The 14,974-nt window shown below is 45.9% G+C and overlaps 1 pseudogene; it reads right to left on the bottom strand.

Moving 5' to 3' along the window:
- Positions 1–8,259: 8,259 nt before the first annotated feature.
- LOC128776115 (60S ribosomal protein L23-like) lies at positions 8,260–8,687 on the bottom strand (annotated as a pseudogene).
- Between the last annotated feature and the right edge of the window lie 6,287 nt (positions 8,688–14,974).

Genomic DNA, 14,974 nt, shown 5'->3' with positions numbered 1-14,974 from the left:
CAAAGGGTGGGCACATTTGCTTTGCCCTTTGGGGCCTCTTCTCAAAGCTTTCCTGAGAAACCAATGAGCCCATGTGTGCCTCCTGTATCCCCTATGGCTCTCTGTTTTCTGAGGTTTGGCCCTTTCTCTATTATCATTTGGATTCATCCCTGGCTGGCTCCTAGAAGCAACTTGAGGTCAGGCTGGTGAGTCTTGTGGTCTCTACTTTCTTTGTACCCGATACCATGCTCCCCACAATAGTAAGTATTGAGCCAATCTGGGGAAAACCACAGACGGAAAGGCACAGGTGTTTTGGACAGTTATCCTATATTGTAAAAAGGAGAGTGGCTATTCCTTCAATCACTGTGTTTTGCTGATCTGTGTACATGCAGGTTCCTTGATCAGGCGTGCTTGGGAGGGCAGGGTAAAATTCAGTCAGGCACTTTGTGAGATTTACTAATTTCCTGCACACGGGGGCCTTGGGGCTTTGCCTTTGAAGTGCCTGAGAAGGTCACCAGCCATTTCATGAGAGCTGGCAAGCCTGGTGTCAGGATGTGGTCTGACTCAGGAAATGGCAGGAGGTCCGGGTCTCTCACGTTTGGCTGCCCAGGCAGGAAGGGAAGTGAGACAGTGATGTGAAAAGCTACCCAAGGTGAGTGGGAGGCATGGATCTGGGTGCTCCCCTCGGAACTCCGTGGGCTCAAGGAATAGGTACCACAGAGGTTCTGAGGGGGAAAAGCAGGAGAATTTTACAGATAAGCAGAGTTACATGAGGAGACAAGGGTGAAATGTGTTTTGCAATATTTCAGCACGTGGATCCCAGTAGACACGTACCCAGTCCCTTCTCTCAGCCTGAGGCCGTGCACTGATTCCAGAAGGACAGCCTCGCTGCGAATGGTACTGAGAGCTTCTCCATGGGAACAGCCTTGAGGCCTGGCTGGTTCATGAACTGTGGAGGCATGGGTGTCACACCTCATACAGCATCTCCACGCCTGGCAGCATACAGGTCATCAGCCACCCTCCACCCCTCCGGAAACCCTCCACTTGCCCACCCACATTTGGCCTGAATGTAACGCACGCCGCTTGACCTCCCCCCAGCCTTTCCTCTGCTGTGGCTTGCAGTGAAGAATTCTTTCGGTTCTTAGCAACAAGGTAGAACTTGGCAGCAATTTTCTCAACTAGTGTCACTGGGACACGTGTGCACTTGGATTTGTGGCTTGAGGTGGCTTCTGCCCCTGGAGGGCTTGTTATTCTTTGCTCTTCTGCATGGGGTGTTCCATTTCCTGGCACAGATAGGCTAGCCTGCCTTTTAGGCTTGACCTTGGGGGAAACAAACTGGCAGAAGTTTTGGGTGCTAACATCGGCTATCTAGCTTTCAGTTCTGTGACCACCCTGACCTGGCCAGCAAATCAGTCTTTCTTGTCAACCTCATGTCAATTGAATATCAGTTCAATTTCCTTAAGGGAACAGCTGACCAGTGTCTCCGCTGGCATCACCCGAAACTTCCTACAGGATTAGTGGCCCGTGGAGCTGCCAGTCCTGGAACCTGGGCATCTGGGTGGGCAGTTGAGGTGGTTGGCCTCAGCAGCTTTGCCTGGAAAGTATGGGAGATCTCACCACCTAAGTAGATGTCTGCACGAGGCAGAGGTGTGGTGCAGACTTCAGGAGTTCTGTCATCTGTCAACCCCCCTTTCAAATATCTGCTCTGCCCAACACCATTGGGGCAATTCCCTGACCAGCCAGTTGTGCCCAGATGTTGCTCCTGGAGCTGTTTAGGTCATCTGTTCAGCCTCAGGGGCCTTTGCACAGTGTTCTTTCCAGAGGGTAGCAGAAGGGAGGGTTTCTGGAAGATCCCCTCTGAGGCTATGCTAAAGAGAGAAGGGGGTTGTCTCGTCAGTGTTTTTGCTCTCCCTGGCTCTATAAGTGCTGCAAGAGAGAGAAAATTCTGCTCCCACTAGGCTGTGTCCTTTCAGCACAAATACAAGCAAGCACACATGCACACGAACACACACACAAGTTCAATGCTTCAGCATCCAGGACTAGGCACCCATCCCCCCTAGGATGACTTTTGAGCTGCTTAAGCTGCCAGTAGGTGATGGACCTATGGCCTCTGGTCTCTCTACTCCCATGAGGATCTAAACCTCTTTTGGCCCAGGGTGATCAGGGAAGAGCTGCTGCCCCAAGCCTTGAATCCAGAGCATGGAGCAAGATATGGATAAGCTTGGGATGGGAAGGGGCTTGATTTGGGTCCCCTCTACCCCCCTTGTCTGCCACTGCCGACTCCCCTTTCAGAACCTTCCTCCCCACCAAATTCTGTTTTGTGCTGGTCACAGGGGGTGGGGGTGGAGGGTGTCACCAAGGGGAATGTTCATAATAGAAACTGATGTCATAGTCGTTTTGTCAAACCAGATTTCAAATGAAAATACCCTTTAAAATCCCCAACAAATATGTATCACCTCTGTGTGACCCTCATCCCTTCCTTAGCCTGGACTTCATCCAGATGTCCCCTCCATCCTGACCCCTTGCCTTTAGGGTGAGGTTTAGGGCATGGGGAGGCTGGAAGAGAGAGTCATGGGTGGGTTGAAAGCTCAAGAGTGGGATGCAAGGGTCTAAGACTAAGACTAGTCACAGTTTACTCATGTTGTCTAAGCTTGTTTTTTTTATTGAGGTATAATTGACATATAACATTGTATTAATTTCAGGTGTACAACATAATGATCTGACATTTGTATATGTTGTTGGCTTAATGATTTACAGCACTCTTGCTCTCAAAAGTATCCTAATTTGGATGAGTTACATGATCACACACTTTACTTGCCATTGATTTGCATAACTTGTTTTCATAGTATCTCAAGAGGTCTCTATCTAACAGGTTGCTTCGGAATACCTCACAGAGCCCAGCTCAGGTAGGGAGGATGGAGGCTGGAGTACAAATGACCTCAAGACAGCCCTGGAGACCACACCTGGCTTTCTAGGAGCTTTCTGTCCATTTTCACGGGAAAGTACTAAAGAACCCTCACCAACTGTCAAGCCTGCTGGTTACTCAGCTGGTGCCAGAGAATGTAGGTTGGCAGTGGGCTATTTGGGGGAGTCTCCTAAAGCCCTGAGGTTCCCCAGGCAGCCAGAAGCTATCTGAGGGCTCTTGGGCCTGTCCTGGCAGCAGACTGCATGTGAGTGCAGGCAGCTGGGGCTCTTGGGAGCTGGGGTTGTGACCTCCGTGGGACACCGGCCCAGCTGGGGCCACCCAGGAGTGCAGCTCTGGGTTTGCTCAGAGAAGACGGTTTTTCTTCAGTAACTCACAGCTTTGTTGCAGCAGGACTGACAGCTCTACCATATTAATAGGAAACAAACACATTGTTTTGTTGTCTTTGATTTCCGTGTTAGGCTAGTGTCTTTGAGGGCTGTTTAAAATTTAATAAGTGAGAATAAAATAAGAAGAAAAAAATTCCTTTGGGGCATCTGGCTGTATGAGACTTGTTAATTCTGGCTCTGCATTTCCAGCAACATATATTTGACCCAGCAGGTATGGAGTGTGCCTGCCCTTGTTCCTCCAGGGCTCAGGGCTGGCTTGACCCTCTATGCTGGGAACAGACCTACCCTTGGGAATAACCACAGTTGTGGCTCAGGAGACAATACCTGCTCTTGCCACCCCTCAACCCCCGGCAGTGAGCAGAAGCCCAGATGGGGAATGACTTCACTGATATCCAACTGATATCAGAGCCTCCCACAGAATGGATTCAGGACTGGGGCACCCCTTACATGTGGAAATGGTGGGATGTCCCCAGAGAGGAGGGATGCTGGATAGTGAGGGCTTCCAGAAGAGAGGGCTGGGGGAGTGAGGGTACAGTTAAGGAAACCTCTTCCAGGTTTATATCTTACACCCCCCTTATCCCAGATGATCTAAGGGGCAAATTAGCCAGATAGTCCCCTCCCCTTATCCTCTGATGCTACCAGGAAACTTTCTGGAGGCCTTCATTAAAGGAGAGCTTGATTCTGTTGGGACAGAGGCTATGCTTTGGTTCTATGAAGATGGCCATAGGGGTCCTCCAGGTGAGAGGCAACACTTCTCTGTATCAGGTGACCAGACAGCACCCTTCCTGTGTGGATGAAGAGCAAGGGTGTGTTCAAGGCCAACTCCTTGGATACCCTCCCCACAGGATGTCTTCAGAGGATGCAAACACACCCAAGAAGCAAAGAAAAGAACCTTCTCCATGTCACTGAAAGGACACTTAGAGAAGTCTCAGTTTCTTTGAGGAGGATGCCTCTAGCAACTTGTGCATGTGTCAGAATAAGGCCATGTTAGACATTTGCAGGTGTCAACCTAAAAAACAAAACAGTCAGTTATTTTATTGGCAAAATAAGCTTATTCAGGAACAGCCATGAAATTGCAATTCAGGACAAGCAAACTATGGAAAAACCATTGACAAGTCTGAAGAGACAAAGGGAAGGCCAGCTTTTATTAGGTTTGAGGAGGGTTATTTTGCACAAAAATTTATTGGAGAAAAACAAAAGTTTGAGGGCATTAAAAAAAAAAAGTTTATTTGTTTATTTTGAGAGAGACAGTGCAAGTCGGAGAGGGACAGAAAGAGAGAATCCCAAGCAAGCTCCATGCTGTCAGTGCAGAGGCGGTCGCAGGGCTGGAACCCACACACCATGAGGTCATGACCTGAGCTGAAATCAAGAGTTAGATCTTAACCAACGGAATGCCCTGGGGCGCCCCTGAGGAGGGTTGTTTTGAGCAAAAGTTCATTGGAGAACAAGAGTTTGCGGGTGTGGCAGTTTGTGTTTTGCTGCAAGTGGTGGTTTGTGAGTTGTCACTAGAGTAGGGAGTGATCATCCTTCTTCCCTGTTGGTTTTGGAGGCTGTATGTAACCAGTGGTGTGTGAGTGCTCCCCCTTCAGGGCTTGCTGACTCCATTTTAAATGAGATTTCTTCTCATTTTCACCAGACCCAGTGCTATTGGAATGAGAGAGGCCAGATCAGAGCTTGGCCCAGCCCAGTGTCTCCACGTGGGCTGCACACACAGGTGCATAAATCCTCTGTGTCTGGACAGATTGGTGGTCTCACCACATTGCATAGCAGCTGCCCCAGAGCCCCGCACAGCATATTTCCGGCAAGGAGTCAAGTCTTCCCGGCAGCCTTATAATTTAAAAACAAATTGATATGCTATAATTGCAAATGTCTGGATTGTTTGGCCCTGACAGGAATCATCTGAAAGGCAAACAGTCTGGTCCAGCTGGAGGAGGTTGTTTCCTGACAAATGCACTCTGCTAATATGAGGATACCTTTGCATCCTCAGTCCTTGCCCATTTTACGGCAGGATGTAAATTCTGCATAGGGGATTTTTTTTTTTTTTTTTTTTTTTATGATTCTTTTTCTTGATGCTTGAATTCTGAATTTCATTTCTCCCTAGAGAGGCACTGGAATCATCTAGCCATCCTCCTCGTCAAAGTTATGGGCAATTTGACCTGCCATTTAGCCATTTCCTGGAGCCGGTTGAGTAGTTCTTTGGGCCATTTCTGCCTTGAAGACAACACAGGGCGTGTTATTGCCCATGCATATGAGGACCCCAGACTGCTGGCTGGCTAAGACTAGTTGCCCTTGCAAATGTTAATTCCCCTCCACCGACTGCTGAAGGTTTTACCAAGTTCATGGACCCTAAGCAGGGGCAGGGGATCTCTTCCCCCAAGTGACCGATTTAGTTGCAAACAGCAAGGGGTTGAATAGGCAAACAAGGGAGAGAACCAACCACAAAAGATATCATGTGACAGAAATTTCCAGAAGTCCGAGTAGGTTCCTCGGATCTCTCCTGAGTCTATATTGATAGGAGAAATGTGAGCCGACCCATACTACCCGTGTAGTATCCTTCTATAATATTGTGATTTATAAGAAATACCTATTTGGTCTTTGTTTCTGGCCCAGAGCTCCTGAAACCCTTGGAATTTCCTAAGTGGTAAGAGAAATGGAGGCAAAAGGAGTCTTGTTATTCCTAACAAGCCCCTTTCAACCACACCTGAGTTTACGTTAAGGAGGTGCTTTTTGCAAAGCCTCTAGATAACCCAAAGTGGAAACCAGTTATGAGGGGAACCAGCTAGGCGATTAGTAGGTTGGAACTTTCAGCCTCCCCCTCCCGGGAGAAGTGGGAGGGGCTAGAGGTGGGCCCCATTGCTATTGGTCAATGATGAAATCAATCTTCCCCAGATACTGAGGGCTTTATAAAAGCCTAGGAGAGCTTCCGGTTGGCGAATGTGGAGGTCCCGGCGGAGGGTGAGGAAGCTGCTTTTCCCACGTGGGGTACCCAAGGTCGCTTCCATCTGGCTGTTCCCGTTTTAGTAGTTGCCCCCTGCCACCGTTACTGGCAGTTTGGCTTTCCACAGCTTCAGTTACTTGGGGTTTACCCAGGAGGTCCCGAAGCCGGACTTCCTCCTCCTGACCAGTCGTCGGCAGGTCCCTGGTGGCCTAACCCCGCCTCACAGTGTCCACGCCATTCACCTCGCGTCATCCTGCCCGCAGGCGGTCTACGCGCGGTTACCTCCCGGGAAGAATGGGGAGTTCTTCACCGCAAGGTATTCTGGGAGAGAAGCACCACATACTTAACTTTTATTACAGCGTGTTGTTTAATTGTATTTTATTACTTGTCATTGCTGTTCATCTGCTCTGCCTAATTTACGTGAAACTTTATCACAAGTGAGGATACATGGAAGAAACCATGTATATCGGGTTCAGGTCTCTCCTCAGGCATCCTTTGCGGGTTCTGGAACGTATCCCCCGTGATTGGCGGGGGGAGGGGGAGAGCAATGCATAGCCTCTCATAGTGATAATAAACTGGGAATAAATACCCTGGTAGCCTGGTCCGCAACTTGCTCGCCTGAGTTCTGCGAGCCGCTTCAGATGAGGCGAATGGAGGCCGAGGGGGGAGCCTCTGATGTGGAGCTCTCTGGTCGGAAGTACAGGTGACAGCTGGGTGCCTGGGTGGCTCAGTCAAGAGTCGCACTTTGGCTCAGGTCACGATCTCAGGGTTGGTGAGTTCCAGCCTCGCCGTCAGGCTCTGTGTTGACCGTGCGGAGCCTGGAGCCTGCAGCCTGCGTCTCCCTCTCTGCGCCACGCCTGCTTGCACGCTCTGTCTTAAACGTTAAAGGGGCGCCTGGGTGGCTCAGTCGGTTAAGCGGCCGACTTCGGCTCAGGTCATGATCTCACGGTCCGTGAGTTCGAGCCCCGCGTCGGGCTCTGTGCTGACAGCTCGGAGCCTGGAGCCTGCTTCCGATTCTGTGTCTCCCTCTCTCTCTGCCCCTCCCCCACTCATGCTCTGTCTCTCTCTGTCTCAGAAATAAATGAACATTAAAAAAAATTCTTGGGGTGCCTGGGTGGCTCAGTCGGTTGAGCGGCCGACTTCGGCTCAGGTCATGATCTCACGGTCCGTGAGTTCGAGCCCCGCGTCGGGCTCTGTGCTGACAGCTCGGAGCCTGGAGCCTGTTTCAGATTCTGTGTCTCCCTCTCTCTGACCCTCCCCCGTTCATGCTCTGTATCTCTCTGTCTCAAAAATAAATAAATGTCAAAAATAAAAAAATAAAAAAAAAAACACGTTAAAAACCACACGTGGCAAGAGTTGGCATCTTAAAGGGGGATGAGGGCTGTCTCGTGGGACTGAGCCCTTAATCTGCGGAGTCTGCCACGCTCTCCAGGTGAATAGCCTTAGAATTGGGTTAAATTATAGGACACCTAGCTGGTGGTGGAGAATTGCTGGGGGAACCCCACACTTCCGGTGGCCAGAAATCCTGAGAGTGTGAAAGTCCAGGACAGAAACTGGTTTTCCACGCTAGCTTCTGTGTTCGTTTGCCAAGCATTCCTGCAGTGCCCGTAGTGTGATCGGCGCTGGAGATGGAGAGGAGGCTTTTCCCCCCACCCCTCCTTGGTTAGTGGTGAAACAGACCTGTTGTTGGATCATTTCAGTCCTTGTGGTTATGCGCTCTGATGTAGGCATAGCTCAGCATTTTTGGGGGGGTGGTGGTTAGTCTTATCAGGGGATGTTTACCGAATTTCTCCCATGCAACAGGTATTCTGCTCACTGCATTCCTCCAAGAGTCACGTGTGATACAACCACCTTATATGGCAGATTTTATTCTGCCCATTTTTCAGAAAACAGAGCCGGAAATTAGGCTAAATAACTGGCTTAGCCACAGAGGTAGTAAGAGGCAGACCTGGAATTCAAAGCCAGCCCTGTGTTCTCTCCTTTTTCGAGCTAATAATTTTTAATTTTTTTTAAACAAAGGCACCAAGGAATCATGCAGTGCTGGCAGCATTGGATGCAGTCTTGGGCCACAAGTCTACAAACTCCTTCGCAACTGGTCCTGTGATAGGAGAACCGTTTTTTTTTTATTCCTGCCGGTATTGTTTACTATGAGCCCCATCACCTTCAAAATAGAGAAACATGCCATCTTTTTCCAGTATGACTTTCGTTGTCGAATTACCACTGCTGGATGTACCTTCTTTCTGAGCTCTGGTTCGCCTTTCTTCACCATGGCCATCACTGTGTCACCCACATCAGCAGTAGGAAGTCTGTTCAGTGGTCCCTTCGTCCCCTTCACAGATATGATAGACAGATTTTCGACTCCTGTGTTGTCAGCACACTTGATCATGGCTGCTATGAGAAGACCCAGGGAAATCTCGAAGGTCAAACCTGAGCACCCACCGCATCCTTGCTTCAACATCTTGAAAGCCAGAAAGGCACGGAAAGCCAGCCCTGTGCACTTAACTACCATGCTGCCTTTCCCACCTCCTTGGCCTGCGAGGGTTTAGAGAAGGCTTTAGGATCCCCCAAGGAGAGCCTTGAAGGCAGGGTAGGACACCCCAGTATTGGTCAGCATAAGTTTGTCTGAGGGATATCTGCTTTGGAGGGGTGGGTTTGAGCCAGACTTGTGCCCCCGCAGCTGCTGTCCACTTCCATGCCAGTCTTCCTGGCTCTTGCATTGAGACAGGCCAGAGGCCCCAATGGGAAGCTGCAAATCGGTGGCAATTGAATTGCGGAGTTGTGCTGAGATTGGAAGCAGCTGGAGACGAGAAAACCAAGAGGGTCTTTGAGCTTGATCTAAATATAGCTTTGCCGATGTGCTTAATTTTTTTCCCCCTCAACATTTCACTGTTGATTTTGAAGGAACTCAGCTCCCCGGAGGAAATGTTTAAGGCTGGAGAAATAGAGTTTTTCTTCAGTTTGGCTTTTGCGTAAATAAGAGGAACACGAAGCACAAATGTTACACTGGTTCTTAATGATTTAAGTCCTAACAAGTTAAACAGTTTTACAGTTGGCCAGCTTAGTGCCTTCGCATGGCAGCTCTGAAGCTAATTGTGGGGAAGGCCATGTGGGAGGTGACGAGACTTCATGCCTTGGGTCCTGGTTCCCCGTGACTGTCCTGTGTCTTTGTCTCTCTGTGTCCTCTTACCTTTTTCTGATTCTTTGTAATGCTGTCTCTTTGTCTTCATCGATGTCTGTTCTTTCATTCTCTTTTAAATCTCCACAAGTTTTTGCCTCTTGTTCTGTTTTCACTTGGGATGCTACAATAAATAGAGCAGACACAGACCCAGACCTCAAGAAATTTACAATATGCTCTTTCCATATTGTTCAGTATCTGTCAGTGGCTGGGTGCAGCTGGTGGCTGTCATATCTGCTTTTGTCGCTGTCACCCTGAGGATTTGAGAAGGAAAGAGAAACTGCTTTTTGTGACCTATGTCCTCAAGAACACATAGCTCACATAGCTGTCTGTGAATCTTCATAGATACTTCATGCTAGGCCAGGGCTTCTCAGTTGGAAGTCTGTGCATGAGCTCAGGGGGATCAGGGAACCTCTGAAATAGTAAGCAGGTTTCTAAATATGTGTCCATGTGCATCTTTGGGGTGGGGAGAGTTTCACAACTTTGATTGTATTCTCAAGATCATGAGCCAGATAATGTCAAGAACAACCACCCTACCAGTGAGGCCCCTGGGTGGGGAGCCCCGTCACTTAGAATTTTTTCAGCTCTTAACAAGGGTTCTTAGTAGTTCTCTCAATCAGGAGCCTTATTTACCTTCTCAGTAAAGAAATAAACCAATAGCCAAATTTGACCTTTCTATCTTAAATCAATCATGTCCTTTGTATTTAGTCTTATTTGTGGGTTGATTTGCAACTGAAATACTAAATTATTGAACTTTGTTATGTGCTTGAAAGAGCAGAATACTTTGATTCTATGAGAAGGATGGAGTTGCTATTGCTTTATTTTTTGCTGTATTCTGAAAATGAATGTATATATACGAATGCTCTGTTCAGTCAACTGTGGCTTTCCATATACCACATACCTGCTACACTCTGGAGATTTGATGATAAAGACAAGCAACACCCTTGTCCTCAAGGAACTTACTATTGGCAATCTGGAAAGACAAACCTGGAAAAAATACAAAGAGTGTAAGAGCAGGGACAGCTCTGAGGCTAATGAAGACCACATGGTTTGTGGGTGGCAGTGGTCCTAGAAGGGTTGCTGGAGCAAGTAGCCTCCAAGCTGAGCTGAAAGAGTGGGAGCCAGCAAGATGAAGAAAGATGTGGTAGAGGGAGCGTCCTAGGTAAAGGGAATGGCATACTTAAGGATCTGAGAATGAAAGAGGAACAAAGCTTACCGTGGAAAGTGAGAGATTAATATGTCTGAAACGCAGAAAGAGAATGAATTGAAGAATGGTTTCTATGGCAACGCACTTCAGTTTTTGACAGCACTGAACCATAAAGTCCTTCCTGACCATTAACCTTTTCACATAAAGACTTTGGATGCTCCCTGGTAGACAAAAATCTTCATGAGATTAAGACAGCCAAAAATTTCCTCTTTCCATTTATTTAATCTGAGCAGAACTTTTAAACAGTTTTTTGCCCTGCTGTACCCTTGCCATGCCCACCACCTGGCGTGTTGTCCTTAACCCCATCCACTCAATTGTAAGGTTACATATATGTTTACCTCCCCCATCAGACTGTGTGCTGTCAAGGGCAGGGATGTGACTAATTTCTCTAGAGTGTTTCGTGCAGAGCTTAGCACACAGCAGGTGCTCAATTAGTGTTTTGTGGCTGACCAATGAATGGATGAATGGCTTAGATGCTAGTCAGTGATAAGTCTTAGGAATAAAAATGAGGATGGACTAGAAACCAGCAGGAAAGCTGGACAAGTCACAGCAGGAGGTGTCATTGTCATCCTAGGAAATGGAAGTTCTTTCTATCCATGGATTTCATGGATGTTCTTCTTATATTTCTCAGCATATATTTATCTCCTCCAGGAACTACTGTTCCCTCAGTTGTACAATACACTAATTTAACATCCTGAAAATGGCTTCCCAATGACCATTGGGAATGACCTCTAAATTAGATTTTAGAGGTCTTGGAAAATTTGCATTACCAACTAACAAAACAGTCCAGTGTGTCAGAACAGCAAAGCCAAAATGTGAAACTGGAAAACTGCCTTGAAGAGCAGGCCTTTACTCTCTGTTCTGTGTTTCTGTTATTCTGTGACTTCTTGCTGTTTTGGCTCAAGTTGTCTTTTATTTGTGATGATTCAACTGTGGTAGATAGCCTTTAAGATGACTCCCAGTGATTCCTATATTTTGGTCTTCATGTTCTTGTGTAATCTTCCCCCCCTTGAGTGTAGACCAAACTTAGGGTCTCAAAACTAACCAACAGAATATGGGAAAATTGATGGCATTAGATTAGGTTATTAAAAAGACTGATTCTACCCTGGGCTTCCCTCTCTCACTGTTACTCATTTCTTCTGGGGAAAGCCAAGTGCTGTGTTGTGAGCTGCTGTATGGAGAGGCAGAGAACCAAGGAAAGCCCCTAAGCAACAGCAAGCAAAGAACTATAGTCCATGAGGAGCTGAATCCTGCCAACAGCATGTGTGAGGGCTTGGAGGTGGGTCCTCCCCCAGTTATATTTTCAGTTAAGACTGTAGTCGCACCTGGCTCCTTGATTGCAGCCTGTGACAGACCTTGATACAGAGGCACCCAGCTGAGCCACATCTGGATTCTAGACCCATAGGGAAGGTGAGATAATAAAAGTTTCAAGCTTATAAGTTTGGGATAATGTATTAGTGAGCAATAGATACCCCATGTAGGTTTTGGTACCATTAGTGGGGTGATACTGTAATAAATACCTAAAAATATGGAGTGGCTACCAACCTGGCCAGTGGATGAAGCCTGGGAAGATTTTTGGTGTGCTTACTAGAGAAAACCTAAGTTAAGTTGATCAGATAATAGAAAACTGAACTTTGATGCTGCTAGTGAGGTCTCAAAGGGAAGTGAGAAACCTATCGTGGGAACTAGAGAGAGAGAGAGAGAGAGAGAGAGAGAGAGAGAGATTGATTGATTGATCTTTGATGTCATGGCAGAAACTTAACCTTCTTGCCTGATCTGATACAGAAGTGGAAGATGAATCTAATGAACTGGATGATTAAGCTAAGGAGGTTTCCAAGCAAAATGTTGAAGGTGCTACTGCCTGGTTTCTTCTTGTTGCTTATAATAAAATGCAGGAGGAATGCATATTATTTTAGACTCTTCAGTAGAGTCTAAAAGTCAGTAAAGTAGCATTCCAAGCATGTTATTTAGGGACATAACTTGTAGCGATAGGTAACTAATGCTATTATTATCTGCAGCTGGAAGAATGTCCATCTCCAACCATATTAAGGTCAGACAGAATCTCTATAACCAACAACATAGGAAGTTGGTAGGGAGATTAGGTAAAAGTTAATATACTGAATGTTGTCGTCCTAAGATATTTCTGGGAAATCTGACTAGTCCAGAAAGAAAGACCTAAAGAGGCTGACATCAGGAGTTCTGCTAGGAGAGTATAGACCTATCCTTTCTTTACCAGCTGTGTAACCAAGGTTGACAGGCCCAAGCCATACACACAGAGCTTTTAATCTGTTAGCATGCCATTCTGAAATGTGAACAGACACACAGATATTTGAGGAAAGCATCTAATATGAAAGACATAAACCAAAACCATCAAAGGCAAATTTAAGGAAATGGACACCGTGGAGGAAGGAAAAAACGTAAAGTCCGTCAAATGCCCAGAGATAAGATAGGATGCCACAAAGAAGGAAAAGATCACAATCAGCTCTTGCAAATTTAAAATTTGGTAGCAGAAACAAAAAAAATCAGTAGTGTATAAGAACTGTATGATTGATGATGACAGGGATTTTTTTTTTCCACAGCAGTATTTCCAGTGACTTGAACATTGCTTTGTACATAGACACTTAGCAAAAATTTGAGAGAATTAATGAGGGTTGAGGAAGTTGAATAAATCTCTCTGTAGTGGAGCAGGAAGCTAGGAAAGCAAAGTAAAGCAGAAGACTTCTGGGAGTCTAACGTCTGAATAATGGATACTCTAGAAGGAATGAATCAGATGGGAAAAAATAATCACCTCCAAAAAACTCAATAAAAATTCCTCAGAATGAATGATCTGTATTTCCGGAATCAGCACAGTGGATAAAAATAGAGCTTCACTAAGGTCCATTATTGTAAAATTTCAGAACATCAAGGACAACCACACTGAAAGCTAAAAGAGAGTGGAGAAATAGTTTCAAAATTTGAGAGTAAAATAATTTCCAATCAAGAATTCTATACTCAATCAGTTAAATATAATGGTAGGACTAAGGATATTTTTAGATATTCAAGACCTCAAAAAATTTGTTTCCTATATACATCCTTTCTTTTCCTATGAAGCCACTAAAGGGTGTGCTGACCAAGACAGGGAAGTAACCCAAGAAAAACAAAGACCTGGGATCTAAGAAATGGGCTCCAACCCAAGACTGAGGGGAAGGAAATACTCAGCATACTGGTGAAAGGGACGGTCCAAGATGACAACTGTGCAGCAGGCCAGAAGGCTCCAGAGAGATTGCATCTTTGGATAGAAGAAAATGACAGAACACCTAAGGTGGCTGAATGTATCTAGGGGATATACACAACTGGGGAAGACTTTGGGGGTGAACTAGTGATAGGTACCTAGAGAACCCACACGACCATTAAGAACAGGGTAAACAGTGTTGTGCAGGAATGGAAGAGCAATAATGGTATACAAATGGCGAGGCTATGAAGAGCATTTGTATTCATGACAGTAATGTAGACACTAAATATTGACCCAGGAAAGTGTACTTCTATCTGCAGGAGGAGAGTGTGGATGGGGAGGTGGAAACGTGTGCACCTATGTGGTGGGTTCTGGAGGAGGGTGAGGAGTTAAATCCTCATCTTTCAGGTGTGTCAGTATAGTCTAAAAGTCAATAAAGTAGCATTCCAAGCATGTTATTTAGGGACATAGAAATAAATTCAAAAGAAAGTCAGGTAAGAGTTGAAAGCGATTGCCTCCAGGGAGTGGGAAATGAAATTGAGATTGTGGTGGAAAGACATGCTGTTTTTTAATAATAAGCCTTATAGAACTATTTCCTCCTTAAACTATGTGTGTGTAATTCTTTGATAAAAAGATAAATTTAATTAATGAAAGTAGTCAGGTGGTAGCAAAAGCATAGGACCAATTTATAAATATCAGAGCACAGATTTAGGATGGAAAATGAAAGTACCAAAAAGCTATGAAGGTAATGAGATGCTTTTCTTCCATTCTCCATGGAATAGATTTTTACTGCCTCAACTGAGAAAATGATATTGGATGCTAGTGAGTTTATAAAAGAACTTATAAAAGTGAACTATCTGTTGTGTTAAAGAAGCATCTTTGACTTGAGCAAAGTATGGAAGACTCTGTAGGACAAAAGACCGCAGGTCAAGGTTGGGTATTCGCAGAATGCTTTTAAGGAGGACTATAAATTTTTCAAAGAACCTTTCAAAATGAATCTTAGGATGCAGAACCAATTTGATATGTTTATTTATTAAGCACCTAATGCATGCCAAACTCTTGTCAAGAGCTTTGACATAACCATGTTACCTATATTCACATCAACATTTAGAGGAGGATATCAAACCCTCAGTATATAAGTGAAGAATTGGA

The sequence above is a fragment of the Panthera pardus genome, unplaced genomic scaffold (assembly GCF_024362965.1).
Source record: "Panthera pardus isolate Hobbes unplaced genomic scaffold, ASM2436296v1 HiC_scaffold_12, whole genome shotgun sequence".
Classification (NCBI taxonomy): Eukaryota; Metazoa; Chordata; class Mammalia; order Carnivora; family Felidae; genus Panthera; species Panthera pardus.
This window is presented reverse-complemented; position numbering and strand designations above follow the sequence as displayed.